General features: G+C 36.7%; 1 protein-coding gene across 1 annotated transcript in view; it reads right to left on the bottom strand.

Annotated features, from left to right (window-relative positions):
* si:cabz01090165.1 (uncharacterized protein LOC100333421 homolog) overlaps positions 1-24,199 on the bottom strand; it is a 163,242-nt gene extending 139,043 nt beyond the window's left edge. Inside the window, exon 1 of the mRNA XM_051869624.1 lies at positions 23,417-24,199. The gene's annotated coding sequence lies outside the window, so the exon portion shown is untranslated. The remainder of the gene's footprint in view (positions 1-23,416) is intronic.
* Between the last annotated feature and the right edge of the window lie 401 nt (positions 24,200-24,600).

Here is a 24,600-nt window from a genome sequence, read left to right as displayed (position 1 = left end):
GGCCTGCAGCTGTAACTAGATGAGCAGCAGGGTGATTACGGAAACAAAAGACATTTCAAATGTGATATTAGTACCACTAACCAAATAGTAAACTATTAATAATAATAATAATAATAATATACAGAGAAATGCAAAAAAACAACAACAACAACAACAACAAACAAAACAAAAAAAAAAAAACAGTATTTTATGGTTTTAAAATACAAAAAATTTCCATTCTTAGGAAAAATTATTCTAGTTAACACAAAGATTATGTATTTTTACTGGAAAATGAGACCAAAATAGTGATAATAATAATAATAATAATAATAATAATAATAATAATAATAATACATAAATATTTTTGTCTCATTTTCCAGAAAAAAGATAATTAAAAAAAAAAAAAAAAAAAAAAAAAAAATATATATATATATATATATATATATATATATATATATATATATTATTGTTGTTGTTGTTATTATTATTATTATTATTATTATTATTATTATTAATTTGGGTTATAATTAATAAACCAAATATTTTTGTGTCATTTTCCAGTAAAAATAAATACATAAATAAATAAATTTCTGAACATATTTATATATAAACACACACACACACACACACACACACACACACACACACACACACACACACACCAATGTGGTAAGAAATCTAAACATAATTCAAGATATATTTTCGGAAAACAAGTCTTGATATCTCATACAATCTTAGTTTTCAGGAATTTTTTTTCAAGAAGTTTAGACATTTTTACTGGAAAATTAGACAAAAAATATTGGGTTTATAATATTTACTAATTATAATAATAATTTCTTGTCAGAGAGAGGGCAGGAAACTAGGCAAAGAAGAGGAAGGAATGGGAGCGAAGCTGGATCCAAACTCACAGCGATCACATGAGCACCATGACCGCTCAGCCACATCTCCGACCATTATTTAATTCCAGCTAAAACAAACTGCCCTTACACACTCCTTCTGAGCCAGTTTCAATGCTTTCTGTCCTGAAAACACATCAAAGACCACAGTTTCAGGAAGTCTCAAATGTCTTTTCAAGGTCAATAGATAATACTCTGCAATGATCAGTCTAACGCCGGAAACGTGATTTAGCCTGTTACCTCGAGTATTGATCCATGAGCTTCATGGGTTCCTCTCACTTCCAGTAAGTTCAATCACAGCACCCGAGTTTCCACAACTCTGTGGTTGAAATCCCAATTACACACTTCTCAATTTATTTGACTACAAATCTGAGAATGAACAGATTCGACATCCTGATTGAGCACATCTCGACATCCACGTTCTCTCATTAAAGTTAAATCGGCAAAATAGCTCAGAGGAGTGTGTTCGCCCAAGGCGTGTGTGTTAGGAAATGCATGCGAGCTCAGAATAACACATGTGCTTTTTCTCCATTCAATGCAATCTCAGCCTCCAACAGAACAGAAGCGACACAGAAAATGCATTAACGGAGAATCACACCCGAGGGTCCGCGATCGCCTCGCGTCAAGCCAACCGAGCTCTGTTCGACAGGGTCTTGCACTGATGCACACCTGATTTTCTCCCCAAACCTCTCCGTGTGTCTCCCTCCAGTCAAGCGCTCCACGGATCGCTCTAGGTGGCACATGCCACATCGGTTTGCGCGTCGGTTCGCGTGAGCGCCGGGCAGAAAATCTATCTGAAGTAATGACCCTCCATGTTATCTGCAGAGGCAGAGCTACATCTGATTGGTATAAAGGAGCAGTTTCGATTGGCTGAAGTTGAATGTCTAATATGAGCGATTTACTCAAAGCCGAAGCTCGGAGATGAGCAGGAGAAAAATGAGCGTGTGATATTTCTGAAAGGAAGATGAGGAAGTGTAACAAGATTATTTCACATTACTTCAGGCATCATCCAGCCAGAGCCGTTTGTCCAAATCTCTCCTCAATCCAGTCCAGCGCTTATTCCGGAATATTAATTCTAATCCCAAACAAGCACACTTGAGCGTTTTATAATTATGATGGCTAAAAATATTCATCATACCTGGAGAAAACGTGATAAATGAGTCATAATGATATTTTGCACATTTCTAATGAGCGCTTTGACTGTTGTTTGCATGTGTTAAACTTCATTTTTTCACTCCGGGAAGATATGCATGTGTGAATTTCAGCATGAACACGTTCTATATTTCAATTTCTGTATCCAGTCATTCAAACATGATGAGCGTGTGTGTGTGTGTGTGTGTGCTGCGTACTGACACATCTGAGATGGCTCCGTGAAACAAAACAAGTTAAAAAAAAAAACGGAATCTGTCTGTCAGGCTGCAATATCATGGAGTCACTCAATAATCACAGTGAATGGCTCATTTAAGATCTGACAGAAACAAAACTCAGGCTCTCAGGCAGAGACATGAAGCAGACATGACACGCATTTCGATGCCTTTGTTATGCATTTTAGTTAACTGAAATGGCCAGATTACATATTATTACTGGAGACATAGCATTAAAGAAAACACTTGAAGTACTCTGTTATTTCTGTGTTGAACTCATATAATCTTACTGTGAAATTTCAACCCAGTTAAATTGAAAACTCCATTTTAACTTCTGCCATTCATTTTTAAGTACAAGTGGAACCAAAGACACAATTTGCAATTCACTTTTTTTAGCCGCTTTAGACCCAAACTACTCTCTTTCTTCTATTGAAGACCAAAGGAAAATCTCTGGAGGCTTTTTACTAGTTCTTTTCCATAAAATAACAATGAACGGATACTTCAGCTTTTGGGCTCCAAAAAAGATGCAAAACATCATAAAAGTATGATAAAAGCACTCCATTGAACGTGTGCTATATTCCAGGTCTTTGTGCAAGAAACTGGATTTTAAGTCATTATTGATTAAAAACAAAACCTTGCCATCCACCCTAGCTCTCCTTGAGACAGGCAAACGAATCGTTCATTGAGTCAGATGTTTTCAAAGAATCGATTGATCCAGATCACAAACTGATCTGAATGATTCATTTCAAACTTGCAATTCTGAGAAAAAAATAAAATAAAAAATCAGAATTGTGAGATAAATACATGCAATTGCGAGAAAAAACTTTGAAGTGTGACTTTATATCTCGCAATTCTGACTTTATATCTCACAATTCTGACTTTATATCTCACAATTCTGACTTTATATCTCACAATTCTGACTTTAAAACTCGCAATTCTGACTTTATATCTCACAATTCTGACTTTAAAACTCGCAATTCTGACTTTATATCACATAATTCTGACTTTATATCACACAATTCTGACTTTATATCTCGCAATTCTGACTTTATATCACACAATTCTGACTTTATATCTCACAATTCTGACTTTATATCACACAATTCTGACTTTAAAACTCGCAATTCTGACTTTATATCACATAATTCTGACTTTATATCACACAATTCTGACTTTATATCTCGCAATTCTGACTTTATATCACGCAATTCTGACTTTATATCACGCAATTCTGACTTTAAAACTCGCAATTCTGACTTTATATCACATAATTCTGACTTTATATCACACAATTCTGACTTTATATCTCGCAATTCTGACTTTATATCACGCAATTCTGACTTTATATCACATAATTCTGACTTTATATCACATAATTCTGACTTTATATCACACAATTCTGACTTTAAAACTCGCAATTCTGACTTTATATCACATAATTCTGACTTTATATCACACAATTCTGACTTTATATCTCGCAATTCTGACTTTATATCACACAATTCTGACTTTATATCACATAATTCTGACTGTATATCTCGCAATTCTGACTTTATATCTCGCAATTCTTACTTTATAACTCACAATTCTGACTTTATATCACGCAATTCTGACTTTATATCACACAATTCTGACTTTATATCACATAATTCTGACTTTATATCACACATAATTCTGTCTTTATATCACATAATTCTGACTTTATATCTCGCAATTCTGACTTTATATCACGCAATTCTGACTTTATATCACACTAATTCTGACTTTATATTCCGCAATTCTGACTTTAATCTCACATAATTCTGTCTTTATATCACATAATTCTGACTTTATATCTCGCAATTCTTACTTTATAACTCACAATTCTGACTTTATATCACGCAATTCTGACTTTATATCACACAATTCTGACTTTATATCACATAATTCTGACTTTATATCTCGCAATTCTGACTTTATATCTCACATAATTCTGTCTTTATATCACATAATTCTGACTTTATATCTCGCAATTCTGACTTTATATCACGCAATTCTGACTTTATATCACACAATTCTGACTTTATATCTCGCAATTCTGACTTTATATCTCACATAATTCTGTCTTTATATCACATAATTCTGACTTTATATCTCGCAATTCTGACTTTATATCACATAATTCTGACTTTATATCTCGCAATTCTGACTTTATATCTCACATAATTCTGTCTTTATATCACATAATTCTGACTTTATATCTCACAATTCTGACTTTATATCACGCAATTCTGACTTTATATCTCGCAATTCTGACTTTATATCTCGCAATTCTGACTTTATATCACACAATTCTGACTTTATATGACACAATTCTGACTTTATATCTCACAATTCTGACTTTATATCTCGCAATTCTGACTTTATATCTCACAATTCTGACTTTATATCTCACAATTCTGACTTTATATCTCGCAATTCTGACTTTATATCACGCAATTCTGACTTTATAACTCGCAATTCTGACTTTATATCACATAATTCTGACTTTATATCTCGCAATTCTGACTTTATATCACGCAATTCTGACTTTATATCTCGCAATTCTGACTTTATATCACGCAATTCTGACTTTATATCTCACAATTCTGACTTTATATCTCACAATTCTGACTTTATATCACGCAATTCTGACTTTATATCTCACAATTCTGACTTTATATCTCGCAATTCTGACTTTATATCTCGCAATTCTGACTTTATATCTCACAATTCTGACTTTAAAACTCGCAATTCTGACTTTATATCTCGCAATTCTGACTTTATAACTCACAATTCTGAGTTTAAACCTTGCAATTCTGACTTTATATCATGCAATTCTGACTTTAAAAGAAGAAAAGTCAGAATTGTGAGATAAAAAGTCACAATTACTTTTTTTTTTTTTTTTTTTTTTTTTTGTTAATTTAGTGGCAGAAACAAGCTTCCATTGATTTCTATGTGAATATATAGTAAAGTGTAATTTATTCCTGTGATCAAAGCTGAATTTTCAGCATCATTACTCCAGTCTTCTGTCTCACATGATCCTTCAGAAATCATTCTAATGTTTAATAATTAATATGGTGCTCTTACAACGTTAGTTTAGAAAAAGCATAAAACAACTTGAGGATGAGATTTTTTTTGGGGGTGGGGTTGAAAAACTCAGAAATCATTCTAACAAGTCAAATGCAACAAATATGTTCCAATAACATAACAACTGATGCATTGTTACAGTGTTGCGTCAGGCCTATAAACATTGACCTGCTAAAGACATTGCATCATTTCTCTCAGACTGCATTCAGGTATCATCAGCTTTATGAGTATCTGCCTTTCAAAGCTCTGCTCAACCTGCCGCACATTCACAGGGAGTCTAAGCAACACACAATTGTGGCAATGAAGACTTGAATTGTTTTTCATTGCAGTCATGGTGAAATTGATTTTCAGGGTGTGAAAAATGCTCAGCTGAGCCCTTGGCCAAAGGGACGTGTGATGGGGGTTTAGGTGTCTGCAAAGGTGTAGATCGAACGGCGAATTGTCAAGGCGTTTGAAAACGGCCTCTTTCTGTAGGTGTGGATCGAATGGCAAGCTGTTGACTCTTTTGTTAATGGGCTATTGTTTCCCTTGAAAGCTCCACATGCCATAAAAACACAATAACCATAAAGTTTTATTTCTGTTTTTATTTATCCACGATGCTAGAATCGATTCTGAAAGCATTATATAAAGAAGGAATTATATTCATTCACAATAAAAATGAAGTAGCTTTTAAAAAAGTAATTTGGACTTGAAATCAAATTTGCCAAACTCCAATGAATATTTCATCAGCGAATCTGTGCCAGCTGTGCCAGACGCACACAGAACATGATCTTCATGCATATAATTTTGAAAACAGAGCACTGGTGGCCTCAGGAAACACTAAATGCAGATAAACACTGAAAATGCTTCTCTTACTGTCCAGGAACAGCAGCTCCCATGAGAGCGTGTTCAAGCACCCTTTATATTACTTTATTTGGGTGAAACTGCAGCATGCTAGATTTGAGGAGCAGAATGGTAGCATAGGGAAAGAGGAGTTTTATAACTCTCCTCAAGATGGAAGTTTACCTGTTTCTTTTAATGTGGAAAGTGTAGTCAAACTTTTTAAACAGTAAGATTAAAGTGAGTCCTGGTCCGGATGGAATAAGTGGTAGGGTGCTGAAACAGTGCGCAGAGGAACTGGGTCCAATTTTTACTTATATTTTTAATTGGTCTTTTGAGGTTCAGTATGTACCAAAACTGTGTGAAAGAGTCTATTATTATTCCAGTAGCGAAAAATAATTGTCCTAAAGGCTTGACAGATTATAGACCAGTCTCCTTGACCTCACTTGTAATGAAGGTATTTGAGAAATTAGTAAAAGAGGTATTATTGGAAAAAACGAAACCATTTTTCGACCCAATGCACTTCACCTACAGGGCGGGGAGAGGCATGCAGGACGCGACACTGACCTTACTGGACCTGTTGCATAAACATCTGGAGGGTAGTAGTAATCATGCAAGGCTTTTATTTGTAGATTTTTCTTCTGCATTTCACACGATCCAACCAAGCTTGTTGAGCTTAGGTCGAGGTTTGGTGAGGATGCAAGAATGGCCGCTTGGTTACTAGATTTCCTTACATATAGTTTGTTGGTTGGTGAGGAGAGGGAACACGGCCCTATTGTAGTAATAGTATTTTGTAAAATAGTAAAATAGTATTTTGCAAATTGGTGTTGAGAGGTTGGTCTACTTCTGAATGCTGAGAAAACCAAAGACATGTGCATAAACCTGCGTCGAAATCAGGCAGCAGTCCCACGTACGATTGTCGATAAACATTTGATTGAATTGGTGGAAAGCTTTAAGTACCTAGGCACTATTATCGATAATAAATTAAATTTTGCAGAGAATACTGATATAGTGTATCTGTACATACTGTAAGATGAGCCAACAAAGACTTTATTTTATGCACTATTAAAGGTAAAGTATTGGATGTGAAATTTCCTGGGTTGTCAGATTTGTTTGATATTCAGGTGATAAAGAAAGCATATCACATCATACCTGACACATCTCACCCTCTTTATAAAGCATTTCATAATTAAGTTTTACAATACAATATGACGAGGGCGTGGCAACCTGTCACTCACATGTGATCCACCAATAGCAAACCACAATCATCCAATCAATTCCCCACGGACAAAATCAAGCCCCGCCCCACATTTGTTCTTGTTCCAGAAGCGTTTCACTCAGATATATGGCACAATAGGGAAGAAAAGACTATTACAACTTCAGTCTCATGCTGACTTTTAAAAAAACTGCGACTTTTGACTAGTTACATATTTGTCAAATAGATTTCAAACACAAAAGCCACAGGATTTGTGCCTCTAAATACAGTCATGGCCACCAAAGTGTACCGTATTGATGGAATGTGTTGAATTTGTTGTCGTCACCCACATGTGTAGACCAGCAGGGGCACGTGTGACTTCTCTGAGTGCAGAACACGAGGGCGTCCAACAGCAATCTAATCACTGCAATCTCACTTCCACGGCGAGCGCAGACTGCGGTTCTCCTGATCGATTACCGCTCGTCTGTGTGTGTGGGAATGTGTGCATTTCCTACAAGGTTCAAAACGCTCACACGTGAGTTGTGTGTGCAAATGAAGCATTTCACAAGGCCGCAGAGTGTGCTGATGGTTATTATATCTATTTTTAGACGAGCACAGGACTGCGCGTACCTCTGTGTCAAGCGCCAATTAGATGTAATATGTATTGAGGGTCTAGCATGGAGCTCGGTATGCTAATGTTATGATCTAAAGAAGCTCTGGAGAAGGGCACATTAAGTTCCTTGAGCCTCAAGGACTCTGAAAATATAAGCAATAACGGATCAATGCTTTGATCAATCGTAGCAATTACCGTTTAAAGCAGGTTTTGCTGTGCCACGCTAGCACTCTGCCTAGCATCATCACCCAGCATGCCACACTGCATCCTGAATGAAAAATTCATGAGGATCCCTTTTATAGGGAATATATCAAGTGCCAAATTACAGAGGATGAAACACACACACACACACACACACACACACACACATACACCCCCCCAGACTATCTTTCTCTCTCATAAGCAGGTCCAGACAGAATCCATACACTTTTTTTTTTAGATGTTCTGTGCTAATATTTTTGGTGCAAAAATATCTTCATGCAGTTATTTTTAGTGGAAATTCAATCTCCAATGCTTTACTTATCCCATAATCATGTACTAATGTCTATACTGTATAGTTTCAGTACTCATTTTGCTACACCAATACAACCTGTGTTTTCTCGCTCACTCTTCTCTATGACAGCAAGTTGATACACACTACACTGTGTGTTATAGTATAATAAGTATATAGTTCACCGCGCTGTTTCAGAGTGAAGTGCGTCATTGTGTTCATTTACACACGATCAGCTCATTACGCCGTTTTTCAGCGTATAAAAGCGAGCACTTCACAGTAAATGCACTCCAACTTTGCAAGTGCTGCAAGTTTAATGTGCAATGCAACATTTATTTTCACATTTGCATAATTTGTGAACAGATGATTACAGCATTTCACTAGGTTTGTTATGAAAAATGCTTGTAAACCTGTTATCACAGAAAACTTAAAGTCACCATGAAATCAAAATGGACAATCCTTGTTTTGTTTTTTAGTTTTTAATGGAATTTTGCAGTGTTTATCCTAAATGATTTATCGGTGCACATCATTATTGTTTTAAATTCATGTTCCTCATAATCTTGAAGCAGAATAACCTCCCCTCCCTCTTGCAGCATCTCTTCTCTGATGATGAGGGTGGGGCAACCTGTCACTCACATGAGATCCACCAATAGCAAATCACAACCATCCAATCATCCAATCAATTCCCCACGGACAAAATCAAGCCCCGCCCTACATGTGTTCTTGTTTCAGAAGCCGTTTCACTAGGATATACGCCACAACAGGGGAGAAAAGACTAGCGCAACTTCTGTTTCATGCTGACTTTAAAGGGGACCTATTATGTCCCTTTTACAAGATCTAATATAAGTCTCTGGTGTCCCCATAATGTGTCTGTGAAGTTTCAGCTCAAAATACCCCACAGATCATTTATTATAGCTTGTCAAATTTGCCCCAAATACGCTGTTTTTTGTGTGTGTCCCTTTAAATGCAAATGAGCTGCTGCTCCTGGCCCCCTTTCCAGAAGAGGGCGGAGCTTTAACAGCTCGTGCCTCAGTTGCTCAACAACAACAAAGCTGGAGAATCTCACGCAGCCAAAATGAGGATTGTCAGTAACGGTGTTCAGCCTTACATTGTTCAAACCGGAGTCGACACTGATATAGAGACTCAGGAAGAAGTTACAACTTTTAGAATGAAACTGGACGTTTCTGAATGGTTAGTGGATAAATTTATGTAGCTGCTGTGGAGTTGATTCAACTCATCCACTAGCATGTGCCGTCATGTTAATCTTTTGTTCAAATCCAGTGTTGAATTGACCCTCGTTTGTGAAGCAGTCCGGCGTAAAATGACGGCATGTCAACAACACTCTACTACAACAACTCTTCCTCTTCTCTAAAGCAGCCCAACATGGCCCCACCCCCTTTGTTGTGTGTTCTCGGGGGCGGGGTTTATGTAAATTTTAAGGTTTGTGATGTCACTAACCCGGTAAGAAGCTTGTTGTAGTCCCTACCAGCCATTAGTTGTAGTCCTTAAACAGAGAAATCAGAAATCAGAAAATACTTCACATTATGTATCATTTAGGTTATAAGGCTCAAAACAGTATATGCAGTGCTTAAATTGTGCAGCACATTCAACTCAAAACAGAATTGCCACATTCATTCCTCCTTCATTCTCTCTTTCTATTAACGCTGTCCCGATGTGCCATGTTTCATTGCCTTGTGTACTTATACACACAAATGAATCTATTCAGAGCAGGCCTAAGACTTCTGATCAGACTAAAGAGGCAATAAAAAGTCAGAGTTAATTACTTGAGAATATCACTCAGGACAGTCATTGTGAGGGTTATTAAAATTATTCACAGATATTAGCAGAATGCACAAACTGATATAGAAGATAATGAAAGCAGTGATAATTTACTATCGGGTGCATTCAAAGTTTAATAACCCTATAATGACTTGGCTAGATTAAAAGTGATTTTATGTGTTAAAGGACACTGAGTAAATGAACAGCATGTGCTGTAATAAGAATGAAGACGAGACAACTGAAGTTTAAAGAAGTGAAAGTTCCTGTTCTAATCTGCTCTCTCAGAAGCTTCCAGACTTTTGAGAGATGTGAAGATCAGTGATCACTTCATGTCCGCTCAGAGCAAAGCACAAATGTGAGATTAAAGGAACAGTTCTCGAAAATACCATCATGTCACTCCAAATCTGTAACACAAAAGGAGGATTTTTTTGTTCATTGTTCAACCACGGTCCATATGACTTTTGTACGATCCCTTGTGTAAAAAAAGTACACTTTAACATACTGTTAAAAAGAGTACTTATTACGGAAATAATATACTTTAAAAGAATATACTTAAGTGTGAACCGAATGTCATGTTTTCAGACACTTAAATGTGTGTTATTTACAATTAAATGAAAGTATATTATAGTTTACATTTACATTAAATGCAGTTAGAGTGCTTTTTGACCCACTTATTAACCCCTTAGCATTGCTGTGAAATTAGCATAAAATTTTAAATACAAAACCTCGGCATCCGTTTTCAGGCCTTCACACTTTTAATTAGGTTTCTCCAGCCTTTTTGTAATGTCTCTCAGCTATCTCTCTTTCTACAGTCTTTCTTCAGATCTCCATCTCGCTCGCTCTCTCTCCTCCTCCATTATGAAAGGACATGCCCCCAACTGCTGATTGGCTGATTGTTGTGCTGCTCTGTCCGATCCACTTTCAACAGCGCTTCTCAGCACACTTATTTTTCACAAGGGTTATTCAAAGTCATACAACTTCCCCTCCACTGCTCCAAATGTGTAGCTTCAGAAGACATGGACTACTTTTACAACACTTTTATGGTGTTTTTGGTTCTTGAAGCAGTAAAGATGATGGTGTATGGGGTAAGTGTTTTCTAGAGGTGATTATATACACATTTAATTTATGGGTGAACTGTCCTGTAGGGAATGACTACAATAGGGGCCTGAAGTTTTCTGCCTAGAGTTAGTGTCATCACAGAGGAGAGAAAAGAGAGGTCCATTAGTCTCTCCTGTCACTATAGGCTAAATATTATATGAGTGTCTTTTTCTAGATTTGAGGGAACCTTTAAGGTTTTGATTTTTTTTTTTCTTTTTTTTTTGTGGCTCAGCACAAGTTAAGCAGTTCATACCAAACCTGCAGCAGTAACCATTTGGCTGGACACGGCTCATTTTTATAGTTTTAACTTTTTGTCTTTTACAATAGTTGTCATATCATAATGTCATAGTAAACCATTTTAGTGTATTTTACTATGTTAGTGATCTGTCAGAGTGAAATAGACTACTCTGTCAATAACTTTTGTCTATTTTAGTGATATTACTAATAATTTAAAGGATCAGTTCACTTGAGAATTAAACATTTCCTGATAATTTACTCACCCCCATGACATCCAAGATGTTTATGTCTTTCTTTCTTCAGTGGAAAAGAAATGAAGGTTTTTGAGGAAAACATTCCAGGATTTTTCTCCATATAGTGCACTTCACTGGGGTTCAACGGGTTGAAGGTCCAAATGTCAGTTTCAGTGCAGCTTCAAAGAGCTCTACACGATCCCAGACGAAGAATAAGAGTCTTATCTAGAGAAACCATCTGTCATTTTCTAAAAAAAATAAAAATTATATAGCTTTTAACCACAAATGCTCATCTTGCACTGCTCTGCGATGCGCCATGCATTGCGTAATCATGTTGAAAAAGGTCACGCGTGACGTAGACGGAAGTACGGCGGTAGGGCGAAAAACATCTAATTTTCTCCTCCAACTTCAAAATCATCTGACATTGTTGTTTTGCCTTTTTTTTGTAAAGGGCGTTTGATTTAGTCTTTGCACGTTCGCTTTGTAAACACTGGATCAGTACTTCTGTCTACGTCACGCGTGACCTGATTACGTAATGTGTGGTACATCACAGAGAAGTGCAAGACGAGCATTTGTGATTAAAAAGTATACCATTTTTTTTTTTGTTTTTAGAAAATGATCGTTTTGCTAGATAAGACCCTTATTCCCTGTCTGGGATCATGTAGAGCTCTTTGAAACTGCAATTTGGACCTTCAACCCGTTGAACTCCAGTGAAGTCCACTATATGGACTTCACTTCACTATACTTCATTTATTTTCGATTGAAGAAAGAAAGACATAAACATCTTGGATGACATGGGGGTGAGTAAAATTTCAGGAAATATGAATTCTGAAGTGAACTAATTCTTGATAAAATAACAAAAACGTGACCAATTTTCTTTTTCAAAAAATGTATAAACATTCATTCATTCATTCACATATGTATAAAACATAAAAAGGGTTTCGACATAAATACATGCGAAATATGTCCTTGTGAAAAACCTGAACTCCTGAAAAAAATACTATATGAGTATAATGAAGTATTCTTTATAAGTATAAGCATATAAAGTGTTTTGTGAGTTATATCTTATATCTTTGTTATCACTTAAAAAATAACAAAATAAAAAGATAAAACCTTTGTCAACTAGCATTTTCATCAGTAACTTTGAAATTAACATGATTAACAGGTAAAGCCGACAGGTGTGGAAATTAAAAGTTTAAAAAATCCAGTCAATCCTGCATCTGTGTACGGGTTGGTAAAACACATCTAGTTCAGCCTGTCCGAATAAACTGAAAGGGACTTGATTTCGTTGACCTTGATGCCGAAGTCTAAACAGAATTAGTTTTATTCCCTACAGCAGCGTCTGTCAGGATTTTTACTGATTTACTCTGTTGTCAGAGTTCATTAGGTCTGTAACAGAGACGTCCATGGCAGACGCTAAACATTTGCCAAGACCAATCCGCTTACAAGAGCTTTCACCACTTGCTGACTCGTATGACTTATAAAATGTTGTGGAAAATCTTTCTTTTGTAAAGACCAAAGTCATTTCAGGACATTGTATTAGCAATAAAAGAGTTCCTGCTTCTCTGAATCTCAGTCTAATGTGAAAAGAAAAAATACAAAGTCTGCATCATAAATAATGACAATGATGGCTTGAAAGTAAGGCACAATGTAACGTTTAAACTGCCCAGCTGGGAAAAATGAATGCAATAGCTATCCGCGACATGCTCAGAATATGAAGGCAGTCGTGGATGAGCAGCACCGTAAGCAATTGCATTTATTCTCCTTTAATAAGCAAGAGTTGATGCAATCTCTATAATGACTGTATGAATATGTTATTCATTTGCACAAACTAGAATGGTTCTTTCAAATAATGACAATAACAATCCACTAAAAGTGTGCAGAGTGAGCCTATAGCCTATTATTCACAACGCTGTGACTGTTGCATTGATTTCAACATGATAACAATGGGAAATGTTCAAAGAAAGTCAAACCAGTAATTCTAGATGTGAACGCCGTCCTCTGCTCGAACACGGCCAGGTTAAGTAGGTCCATTAACTGAACCCAGCAACCAAAAGACACTTTGACCTTGAGCCAGAGAGTCTAAGAGCGATGAAGCCATGAGCAGCACGCTTTTAGCTGCTTATAATGAGCTGAAACAACATCTGATGCACACAAACAATAAAGAAAAAAATCTATAAATGAAAGCCCTCATCGATGCATTTTTAATTAGACATAAAATATTAATACTTAACTGCACGTCCACATACAAATGATCTTCTTGCCTAATAACCATCTGGGTTGCCTAATGGCTTTAATAGTCAAATGGTTGTAAAGCAGCCAGACAAATCAACCCTGTCTCATTCTTATGTGCATCTGTTTTCAATACTTGACGTACTTTGTGTGATCTCTCTTTATTTTACAAACCAACTTCATGTTTGACACAAAAAGCCACAGTTTGTGCCGTATATCTGAGAGAAACGCTTCTGGAACAAGAACAAATGTAGGGCGGGGCTTGATTTTGTCTGTGGGGAATTGATTGGATGGTGGTGGTTTGCTATTGGTGGATCTCATGTGAGTGACAGGTTGCCCCGCCCTCGTCATCAGAGAAGAGAAGAGATGCTGCAAGAGGGAGGGGATTACGAGGAACATGAATTTAAAACAATAATGATATGCACAGATAAATTATTTAAAATAAACACTGCAATATTCCACAAAAAAATAAGAACTGTCCGTTTTTATTTCATGGTGACTTTAGGGCTCGTTAGTAACATTTAATGAACGGAGGATTCTGTAATAGTATTGGAGAATAAACTTCAGATTGAAATCAACTATTTGAAAACATGACGATCATGGCTGTTGTCATAATCACCACATCATCATACAATCCATTTGGCATCATCAGTCATATAAAGCTCATGTTTTCTGCTCATTTCCCGACAGCCTTCCTTGCTTAATGATTATGAATTTGTAAATATGAGTCACATCTGATAGACTCGATGAAATAAACTGCCTTATGCCTTTTGGAAGAGAGAGAAATCATAAAGAGAAGAGTGTTTGGGTCACAGGTAAAGAAAGTCAGCACTTAAACCATTAGACTCTGGACGTTTTCCCACACTGACGCAGGAAGTGAGGTAATCAAATGCTGAGAAGAAGATTGATCGGCTATTTTTGGCAAGAGGCTTTTGTGGCACATTGTGTTCGGTCGAAATCTCAGTCCCTCGCAAACACGAGCTGCAGATCTTTGACTTTGAAGAAGCGAGACAAATGTTGCAAACACAATGAAGTTTCAAAGCATTGTGCATTCATGCAGAATATAATTACTAGCCATTAAGCTTCAGTTATGATCTTACTTTACATGTAAAAGAGTCCTTGTTCAAATAGATTGGACAGTTCGAATAAAGTATGTAGTCCATAAATTAAAGGGGCCATTTGCCATTTTACAAAGTCTTTGGTTTTTGTGCTCTACTAGAGCAGGTTTTCCTGCTTGAAAGTTGATTATTTTCCTCATATTCTCCATTGTTCAGCTCCTCTCTTCCCAGTCTGTCAGTAACGCTCTGTTTAGTTCCTGTCTCTATGAAGCCCCTCCTTCTGAAAAGCACAATGTGCTCTGATTGGTCGGCTGGAGCGGTGTGTTGTGATTAGTGTTTGGGAAATGTCCCTCCCCTTACCATAACCGCCAGTTTCAACACAATACTAACTAACTCAACCAGGCCTCGCCCCTTTATTCTGCGTATTAAGTATTTAAATGAGGAATATTATGACGTGTTTGTTCCTGGAAGAACACTCAAGACTACAATGAAGGCATTTCAGGGAGTTCAGAAACACTGACACTGATGTAGAGAATAAGTGGAACTTTGCAGAGCTTTTTGATGCTCAAACAGCAACATTACACACTAAAGAAAGATAAAACGTAAAAAAAAGCAAAATATGTCCCCTTTAAAGTAGGGTTTACTTTGAGTTCATTTTATGATTGTTAACTTAATACATTCTTTATTGTAGCTGTAAGTATGTAACCTGATCCTTATTAATTGCCTTTAATCCAACACTCTAAAGCAGCTTATAGCAAACGGCGTGTTGATCGACTACACAGCTACATGAGAGGATGGATTCATACAGTCACTGCAAATAGAGCTGTCTATCATAACCACACTTACTGTAGCACGATGCATTAATAAACATCTCTCTGTCGCCAACAATCAGTCCAAGCACATCATTATTTTTCAACTATGATACATATCAACGGGAGGTGCAGAAATCATGTATACAAGCAGATACAACCAACAAGAGATGAGAACTGATTTATTCCATTAGGCTTGTGTCGCTTTTGTTTTGCATTGCATGGAAAGTTTGACCCTTCATCTTCTTGTTTACTACTATCATCCCACAAATGTATTGCTTTCTGTAATAACTCAATATGATGTATGAATAATACAGATATTGTGAAAAATTCTCTGCATTATTTAATACATTTCATATGTGGAGCAAACTGTGATGTAAGTAAATATTTCCGTCGAAGAACCAATCATGAATAAAGATACTTATTATATTCTCTATATGAAGATTTCAGAACATCAACTTCAAACACGTTATTATATTTTAATAAAAGAGCTAAATGAGGATATTTTGAGGATATTTATCTTGCATGCCTTCGCTTTATGTGTTCAGATCACAGAGGCGAACAGAGAATGATAAATAAATCATTGAAATCAGTGAAAACAGGGAGAAGACGTACTGTAACCAAAGAAATGCAAAAATCACTTTCTCTGCACTGTAAATATATATGTTTGTCCATTTAGCACTGGAAAGGTCAAGCAAAAAGTTACCTTGCCATATGGTGGGAAATTACATTAGATTTAATTGGAGAATACATGCAATTTTATAGTAAATCAAGGTTAAAGTGATGTTTTCATGAGAAAAAAAAAAAATACAATTAGCTAAATTTGCTAAACTTTAATTCATCATGTAGCCTTTTACTACATTTTGCAAGAAAATACAATTTCAGTCTTTCTACTTTAAAATTTCCTGTTTAATCCAATGTATTACTATTATAGTTTCTTTGTAATTTTTTGTGAGATTTTCTAGCGAAGTAAATCCAAATTGTTTTCAGTACATTGTGATATTCACTATCATTTGAGATTCAAATCAGATTGTAGTAGTTTACATGTTGATATATTAACATTATTATACTGCCATAATGCCTTGGGGTGGTTGATAATGATTTCACTTTTTTTAACTTTAGTTAGTGTGTAATGTTGCTGTTTGATCATAAACAACATCTGCAAAGTTACAATGCTCAAAGTTCAATGCAAAGGAAGAAATTTTCTTTTACAAAAATCTCTGTTTAAGGACTACAACAAACGGCTGGTAGGGACTACAACGAGCTTCTTCCTGGGTTGGTGACATCACTAACCCTAAAATTTACATAAACCCCACCCCCGAGAACACACAACAAAGGGGGTGAGGCCATGTTGGGCTGCTTTAGAGAAGAGGAAGAGTTGTTGTAGTAGAGTGTTGTTGACATGCCGTCATTTTACACCGGACTGCTTCACAAACGAGAGTCAATTCAACGAAAAAAGATTAACATGGCGGCACATGCTAGTGGATGAGTTGAATCAACTCCACAGCAACTACATAAATTTATCCACTAACCATTCAGAAACGTCCAGTTTCATTCTAAAAGTTGTAACTTCTTCCTGAGTCTCTCCATCAGTGTCGACTCCGGTTTGAACAATGTAAGGCTGAACACCGTTACTGACAATCCTCATTTTGGCTGCGTGAGATTCTCCAGCTTTGTTGTTGTTGAGCGACCGAAGCACGAGCTGTTAAAGCTCCGCCCTCTTCTGGAAAGGGGGCCGGGAGCAGCAGCTCATTTGCATTTAAAAAGACACACAGAAATAGGGGCAAATTTGACAAGCTATAATAAATGCTCTCCCCATCGTTAAATGTTTTCCCCATTGTTCTTGTCTCCTTTAGAGTTCAAATGCACAGAAGTTAGAGGCATCCAACATTAAACCGTTTGCACATGCTTGACTGTTAAAAGTTTGAGACGGGTCTATTTTTAACTTCTTGCCAACACCCTGTTCACACAACAGTGATTGAGATAATTGGTTGGTGTTTAGCTGAGTAGACATATAAAGACAAGCACCCTTCCCTCTGCCATGCCTCGCGCTGCACTGGCATTACACACAGTATGTGTTCCACCCACAGGCATTAGCTATTACTGTTCACCATTCCAGACCCTCGTGCAGAGTGCTGAGTAAGAGAGCGGTGTTTACACTGCAGATGCATGAACAAATGATCAGCAGAAGAAAGAGAGCGGGGACGGGAGGGAAGCCTCCCCCAGGCAGAGTAATGTAAGAAGAGAGGAACACTGTGGAATAAGAACAGGACATTAAAACAAGAGAGGGAGGAATGAATGAATGGATGGATGATGCACGCTTCAGTATACAGCCATTAACCTTTTATATGACAGCAGGGATGCCAAAAGTACTATTTCTTCAATGCTAAATTACAAAATGCAACAGTCTCCTTCTTTGTGCAGCATCAGTCTCTGTCTGACTGACATGCAGCTCCTTTTGAACGCTCACATGCATGTTTTCATGCATGCTCTGTGAAAAGCGCTTGCCTCGCGGTAACACCGCTGAAAATGCACATCTTGCTCAAAAAGACTGTCTCAAACTCAATAGTTGGGTTAAATGTTTGCCCAACCTTCTGGGCAGTTTTATTTAAATCAACTATTGTTTAAAAATTACTGTACTGCTTGCTTAAAATGAACCCAAAGTATGTTGGAAATTAACATTTATTAATATATTTAATAATTAAACGTTTATGAATACATTTAATGAATAATAATTAAACAATACACATTAATGCTTATTAATAAATGTTCACCTTTTGATTATTATTGTTGCCTCTAGTAATTCTTTTTAATTTCCATATACAAGCCATATACTCATTTTTAAACAATAGTTGAGTTAAATAAAACTGCCCAGCAGGTTGGGCAAACATTTAACCCAACGACTGCGTTAAAACAACCCAATCACTGGGTTTGTCCATGTTTAACCCAATTTGTTTTTAACCCAGCATTTTTAGAGTGTAACAATGAACAATGTATTTGTAATATAATATAAATTATATTTATAATATATATATATATATATATGTTTTTAATAATGACAATGGTAACACTTTACAATAAGGTCCCATTAGTTAACATCATCTAATGCATTTATTGTAACTAACAACTAGTAATACATTTATTGCAGTATTTATTAATATTATTCATTTATTAATGTTAATGTTAGTTAATAAAAAGTACAACTGTTCATTGATAGTTCAGGTCCATTAAATAATATTAACAGATACAACTTTTGATTTTAATGACATATTAGTAAATGTAAAAAAAAAAAAAAAAAAAAAAGAATAATACATGCTTTATACATGTTAGTTCATGTTAACTAATGCAGTCACACTGTAAATAAAAAAATATTTTCATGATTTATCACAATTTTTTTTTTTCTTTTGTCAAATCAACTGAGATAATTAATGTAATTCAGATAGCATAATATTTTGAGTTTCTATTTATTAAACCAATCTCCTTCTTTGTCCTAACTCAATTTTTAAACTCAAAATTTTAAGGCAACCAGGTAACTTCCTTTTTTTTAAGTTAAACCAATAATAATGTTGAAAATTGTTATTGTAAAGTGTTACCAGAATAACAACACAAGTTCAGAAAACCTTTTTACATAAAGCCAATTGCAAATAACTGCCGACTGAATCAACAGCAGCGATCCGGCTGATATACATCTGCTATTTGATGGGAGGGGAGAGAAATAACATCCAAACGACACAAGATTAGCTGAGAACTATGATCAAAGGATCCAATAATGGAAAGAGTGGTCTGAACACCATGATTAACATCCTTACACTTCAGGAAAAGTTAGAGATGAAAGAATCCAGAGAGATTGATACTGACTCTGGGAGTGCTGAGAATGAACTGTAAAGCCAAACAGAGATGAACGCTGGTGTGAAAGAGATCAGAGTGTTGTATAGAAAAATAATAATAATAATAATAATAAAATACAGCTTGTGGGTGCCAAAGTATGGACGCTTGTTTCGGCCACAGAATAAAAAAATAATAAAGCCAACTGTGACATTTCACAATTTTGAGATTATATCTCACAATTTGGATTTTTTTCTCACAATTGCAAGAAAAAAAGTCTGAATTGTGAGATAAAACATTGCAATTACCTTGTTTAATTCTTTATTCCACAGCAGAAATAAGCTTCCATACCAATGAGTTGTTTTTTTTTTACAGCGAAGTTGCATCATTGTGCATTATCAACACACTGTCATTGACCCACATCCAAAGAACAAACCCACAGCCATCCTGATCCTGTAGTTTCAGCAGCACATACACTCAAGCAGGCCAGGAGTACAGACGGGTTCGTGAACAGGACTGCAGGACCGGGCAGAACAGAGGAAGGAGAGAGGGCTTGCTTTGCCTCAGGGTTGCCAGATTCAGAGTAATAGACTCCCACTCTCTAATTCCCAGAGAGCTGACAGAGTGGCCATGTCATATTGAGGGAACTGACTGACTACAGACAGAAAGAAAGAGAGAGAGAACAAGCTTGTGTTCTCGAAACATATCAACAACAGCAATGAAAATGTTCAGAAAGCGTGCATTCATTAATGACCTTTTTCAGAGCTCCAAATTTAACCAAGCTGCCAGAAGAAAGGCCGTCAATCGTAATGCTTACAAAAAGACTGACATATTGGTACAAACTGGTCTTGATGAGAATAAAGCATATTTGAACCCAATGCTCTCAGTCATAACCAAGCCGAAGGAAGATGCCAGCAAAGTTTTGTCCAGTGAAATATATAAAGTGGTATGAACCATCCAGAGTGTCTGTGTAATATAGAATTAGCTCCTTCTCTGAGCTTACATAATGCTAATGTATCAAAGATAAACAAGTGGGTGGATGATTAATTGAAACCTTTTATGAAATTCAATTAAACGGATTGTAATTTACCTGTAAAAAGTGAAAGCTGCTACATTAGAAGCTATTTCTACCTGACCTAAAACCCCTAAAAGTGCTTGTCTTGCTGTAACAGAATGCAGTCATGTTGACGAGTATACATATATATATATATATATATTTTTTTTTTTTTTTTTTTTTACTTAAATAAAGTAGTAATATAGATGGACATGTTTAGCTTATCTGACAATTTTTTTTCACAAAAATATTTTACAATGCATATTACACACACACACACACACACACACACACACACACACACACACACACAAAGTTAAATGTTTGACCAACATGCTGGATGGTTTTATTTAACTCAACTATTGTTTAAAAATTACTGTATTACTTACTTAAAATGAACCTAAAGTATGTTGGAAATTAAAAATCTGACATATAATTACTAGAGTCAACAATAATTATTATTTAATTATTATTCATTAAACATATTAATAAATGTTAATTTCCAACATATTTTGGGCTCATTTTAAGCAATACAGTAATTTTTAAACAATAGTTTAGTTAAATAAAACTACCCAGCAGGTTGGGCAAACATTTAACCCAACCGCTGGGTTTGTCCATTTTCAACCCAACTTGGGTTGTTTTTATCCCAGCATTTTTATAGTTTAGGGTAAAAAAAATGTCTTAGAGAAATAAATAAATAAATAAATAAATAAATAAATAAATAGCAGATGAACTTCGTAAGAACCTGTAATATTTGAATATTTGCTTAAACAGATAAATGTACACTCTTTAAAAATGCTGGGTTAAAATGAACCCTATTTGGGTTAAAAAAAGACACACCCAGCAGTTGGGTTAAATGTTTGCCCAACCTGCTGGGTAGTTTGATTTAACTCAACTATTGTTTAAAAATCACTATATTGCTTGCTTAAAATTAATCCAAATATTTATTAATAAGTTTAATAAATAATAATGAGATAATAAACATTTATGAATTGCTTATTACTAAATGTTCACCTTTTGATTATTATTGTTGACTCTAGTAATTATGTGTCTGATTTTTAATTTCCAACATATTTTGGGTTCATTTTAAGCCAGACATATAGTCATTTTTAATCAATAGTTAGGTTCAATAAAACTGCCCAGCACAGTGGGCAAACATTTAACCCAACCACTGGGTCAAAACAACCCAAACCCTGGGTTTATTTAACTCAACTTGGGTTGTTTTTAACTCAGCATTTTTAGAGTGTATATTTGGTTTTAGTAGTTCTTTCTTGTTTCGTTTTTTGACAGAGATTAAAGGAAAACTCAGTCTCTCTCTCTCTCTCTCTCTCTCTCTCTCTCTCTCTCTCTCACTCACACACACACACACACACACACACACACACACAATGTTTTTTGTGAATTGTGGGGACATTCCATAGGCGTATTGGTTTTTATACTGTACAAACCGTATTTTCTCTCCCCCTACACCCCTACCCCTAAACCTACCCATCACAGAAAACTCTCTGCATTTTTACTTTCTCTAGAAAAGCTCATTCTGTATGATTTAAAAGCCTTTTGAAAAATGGGAACATGGGTAATGTCCTCATAAGTCACCCTCTCCTTGTCATACCCATGACATTATACAAATTTGTGTCCTGATATGTCACAAAAACACGCGTGCACACACACACACACACACACACACACTTAAAGGGCAGTAATTACACACATTTCCACAGGATATCAGACATCCATTAGGTGTGGCACACCAATTACTGGACACAGAGAGATGAGTCTGCCAATGAAGTCTAATCAGTTCGTTTCTGGAAATCTCATTGTGATTCATATCTCAGGACGGCACTGGTGCTTCTCCACTCGCCAGCCAATCTATTTTTGGCTGAGAGGAATAGCAGTATTGGGATGCGCAGCAGCACTGCTGTCTGTCACATGGCAACAGTGCTAGTTCAGGGTCATAGTTCCTGAGAATGTTAGATTTCTGTCAAATATGACCTTCAGAATCATTCTATCGGGCTTTCTCTCTCACTCGCTCCCTTTATGTGTGTTAGTCTAGATGTGTGAGTCAGAAAAAGAAAAGTGCAGACCAATTATTTCAACATTTCAAAGCACCTCTTCACACACAACATACTGTAAGTCGACGGAAGCGTTATCGGTCCTGACGAACGCATGTCAATCAGAGACTAATTAGCATTCATACCTTCATCTGACTTGAAACTGACACTTTTTTTTTTTAATCATACCACAATGCATGCTCTTAAAATATCTCAATTAAACCAGAAGCGCGTGATTATTTCTCATCCACGCGCAGAAGACTTTCCCTCGCCTCAGACAGGGTGCTGTCCGCGGTCCTGAATGAAGTCCGAGCTCGAAACTGAAGTGTTGGTGACAAAGCGAAAATTGCATTTTAAATAAGCATAAAGACTGCAAAATAACAGCGCGCGCGTTTATACCGTCCCATCATTTTCCTTGCACGCACCGGATCAATCTCATTTTTCTCGCATCCTTCCACAAACGACATATTATAGCCGCTGAAAAGGTCACAGATACAATCTTTCGTACAACAATGCCCCATTTAGAGCACGCACCCGCATACGGCGCGCTTTACATCGCATGTTTGGAAAGCCTACCTTGTTTTTTGATCTCAGGATTCAACCTAACTTTGCTCTTCAGACGGGTCCGGCGGATCCTATAGCCCTCCGAGCGCGCGCACGAACTCTCCGACGAGTTGACAGCTGAAGATCATCTCTTAAGCAGACACGCATCCACCGGGCTCGATCACAACAGCACTACGAGAGTGTTTTCCGGGGCTCCTGTCGCCGTCGATCTCCAGAACGGCTCATTTATTACGCACGATGTCCTTGACAAGTATCCACATCACATTGAGCAGTGGAAACGGCGTTCAGTCCGCTGAAAACCGAGCCATATACACGCAAACATACTTGTTCTTGCACAAATTGATCAAAGTCGTTGAGTATGCACATCATCTAATCCATGAGATCACTGGAAGTCCTCGCGTCTGCTCCAGTACTGTATCCAAACATTATCCCAAGTCATACGCAACCGCCTTCCGATGAATTATTCCTCTCCGTTAGACTCCAATGAGAGAAACGTGCCTGCGTATGTTATAAATGAAGCGCTGTCAGAGAGGACGTGGTGTTTCTGCAGTTCAGCCGCCGGTGAATGGGAGTGGTGAGGAGAAACACGGTCCCCACATGCAGCCCACGCTGCAGACACGCCTCGCGCTGCCCACCGACTGCCGAGAGAGCGCGAGATCCTGCTATCTGGACATGTTGCAATAATTCAAATGTTCCTGAGACGCTTCTTTAGTTTTGTAGCATGAGATGAGTTTCAGCTGAGACGTCAAATGTGCGCGTGTGCGTGCGTGTGTGTGTGTGCGTAGAGAGAGAGAGAGAGAGAGAGAGAGAGAGAGAGATCAAACGTCCCCAAGAGGATAGTAAAACCTGAGGGGACCAGCCAAACGGCTTAATAAACATACTAAACAATGTTTTAACAAAAATGTAAACATGCAAAAAGGTTACTTTAGTAGTAGGTGACATAAACTATCATAAGATCTGTTTTAAAGCAGCAGAAGTCAATGGAAAGTCCCCAGCATGAGTGTGTGTGTTTGTGTGTGTGTGTGTGTGTGTGAGGGAGGGGTTCGGGGGTCTGTGTGCTCTAGAGGGTGATCTTGCATTTAAATTACAGCAAATACAGTACGTGAACAGAATGGATCTTTCATTTAAGCGTGCTGTGAATTCTCATTCCGGCGCTTTGGTAAAGAAATGTTGAAAGTTTGGTGTAAATCAGGTAT

Source organism: Ctenopharyngodon idella, chromosome 18 (assembly GCF_019924925.1).
Source record: "Ctenopharyngodon idella isolate HZGC_01 chromosome 18, HZGC01, whole genome shotgun sequence".
Taxonomy (NCBI): Eukaryota; Metazoa; Chordata; class Actinopteri; order Cypriniformes; family Xenocyprididae; genus Ctenopharyngodon; species Ctenopharyngodon idella.
Note: the sequence above shows the minus strand (reverse complement) of the source record. Positions and strands in the feature narration are given on the sequence as shown.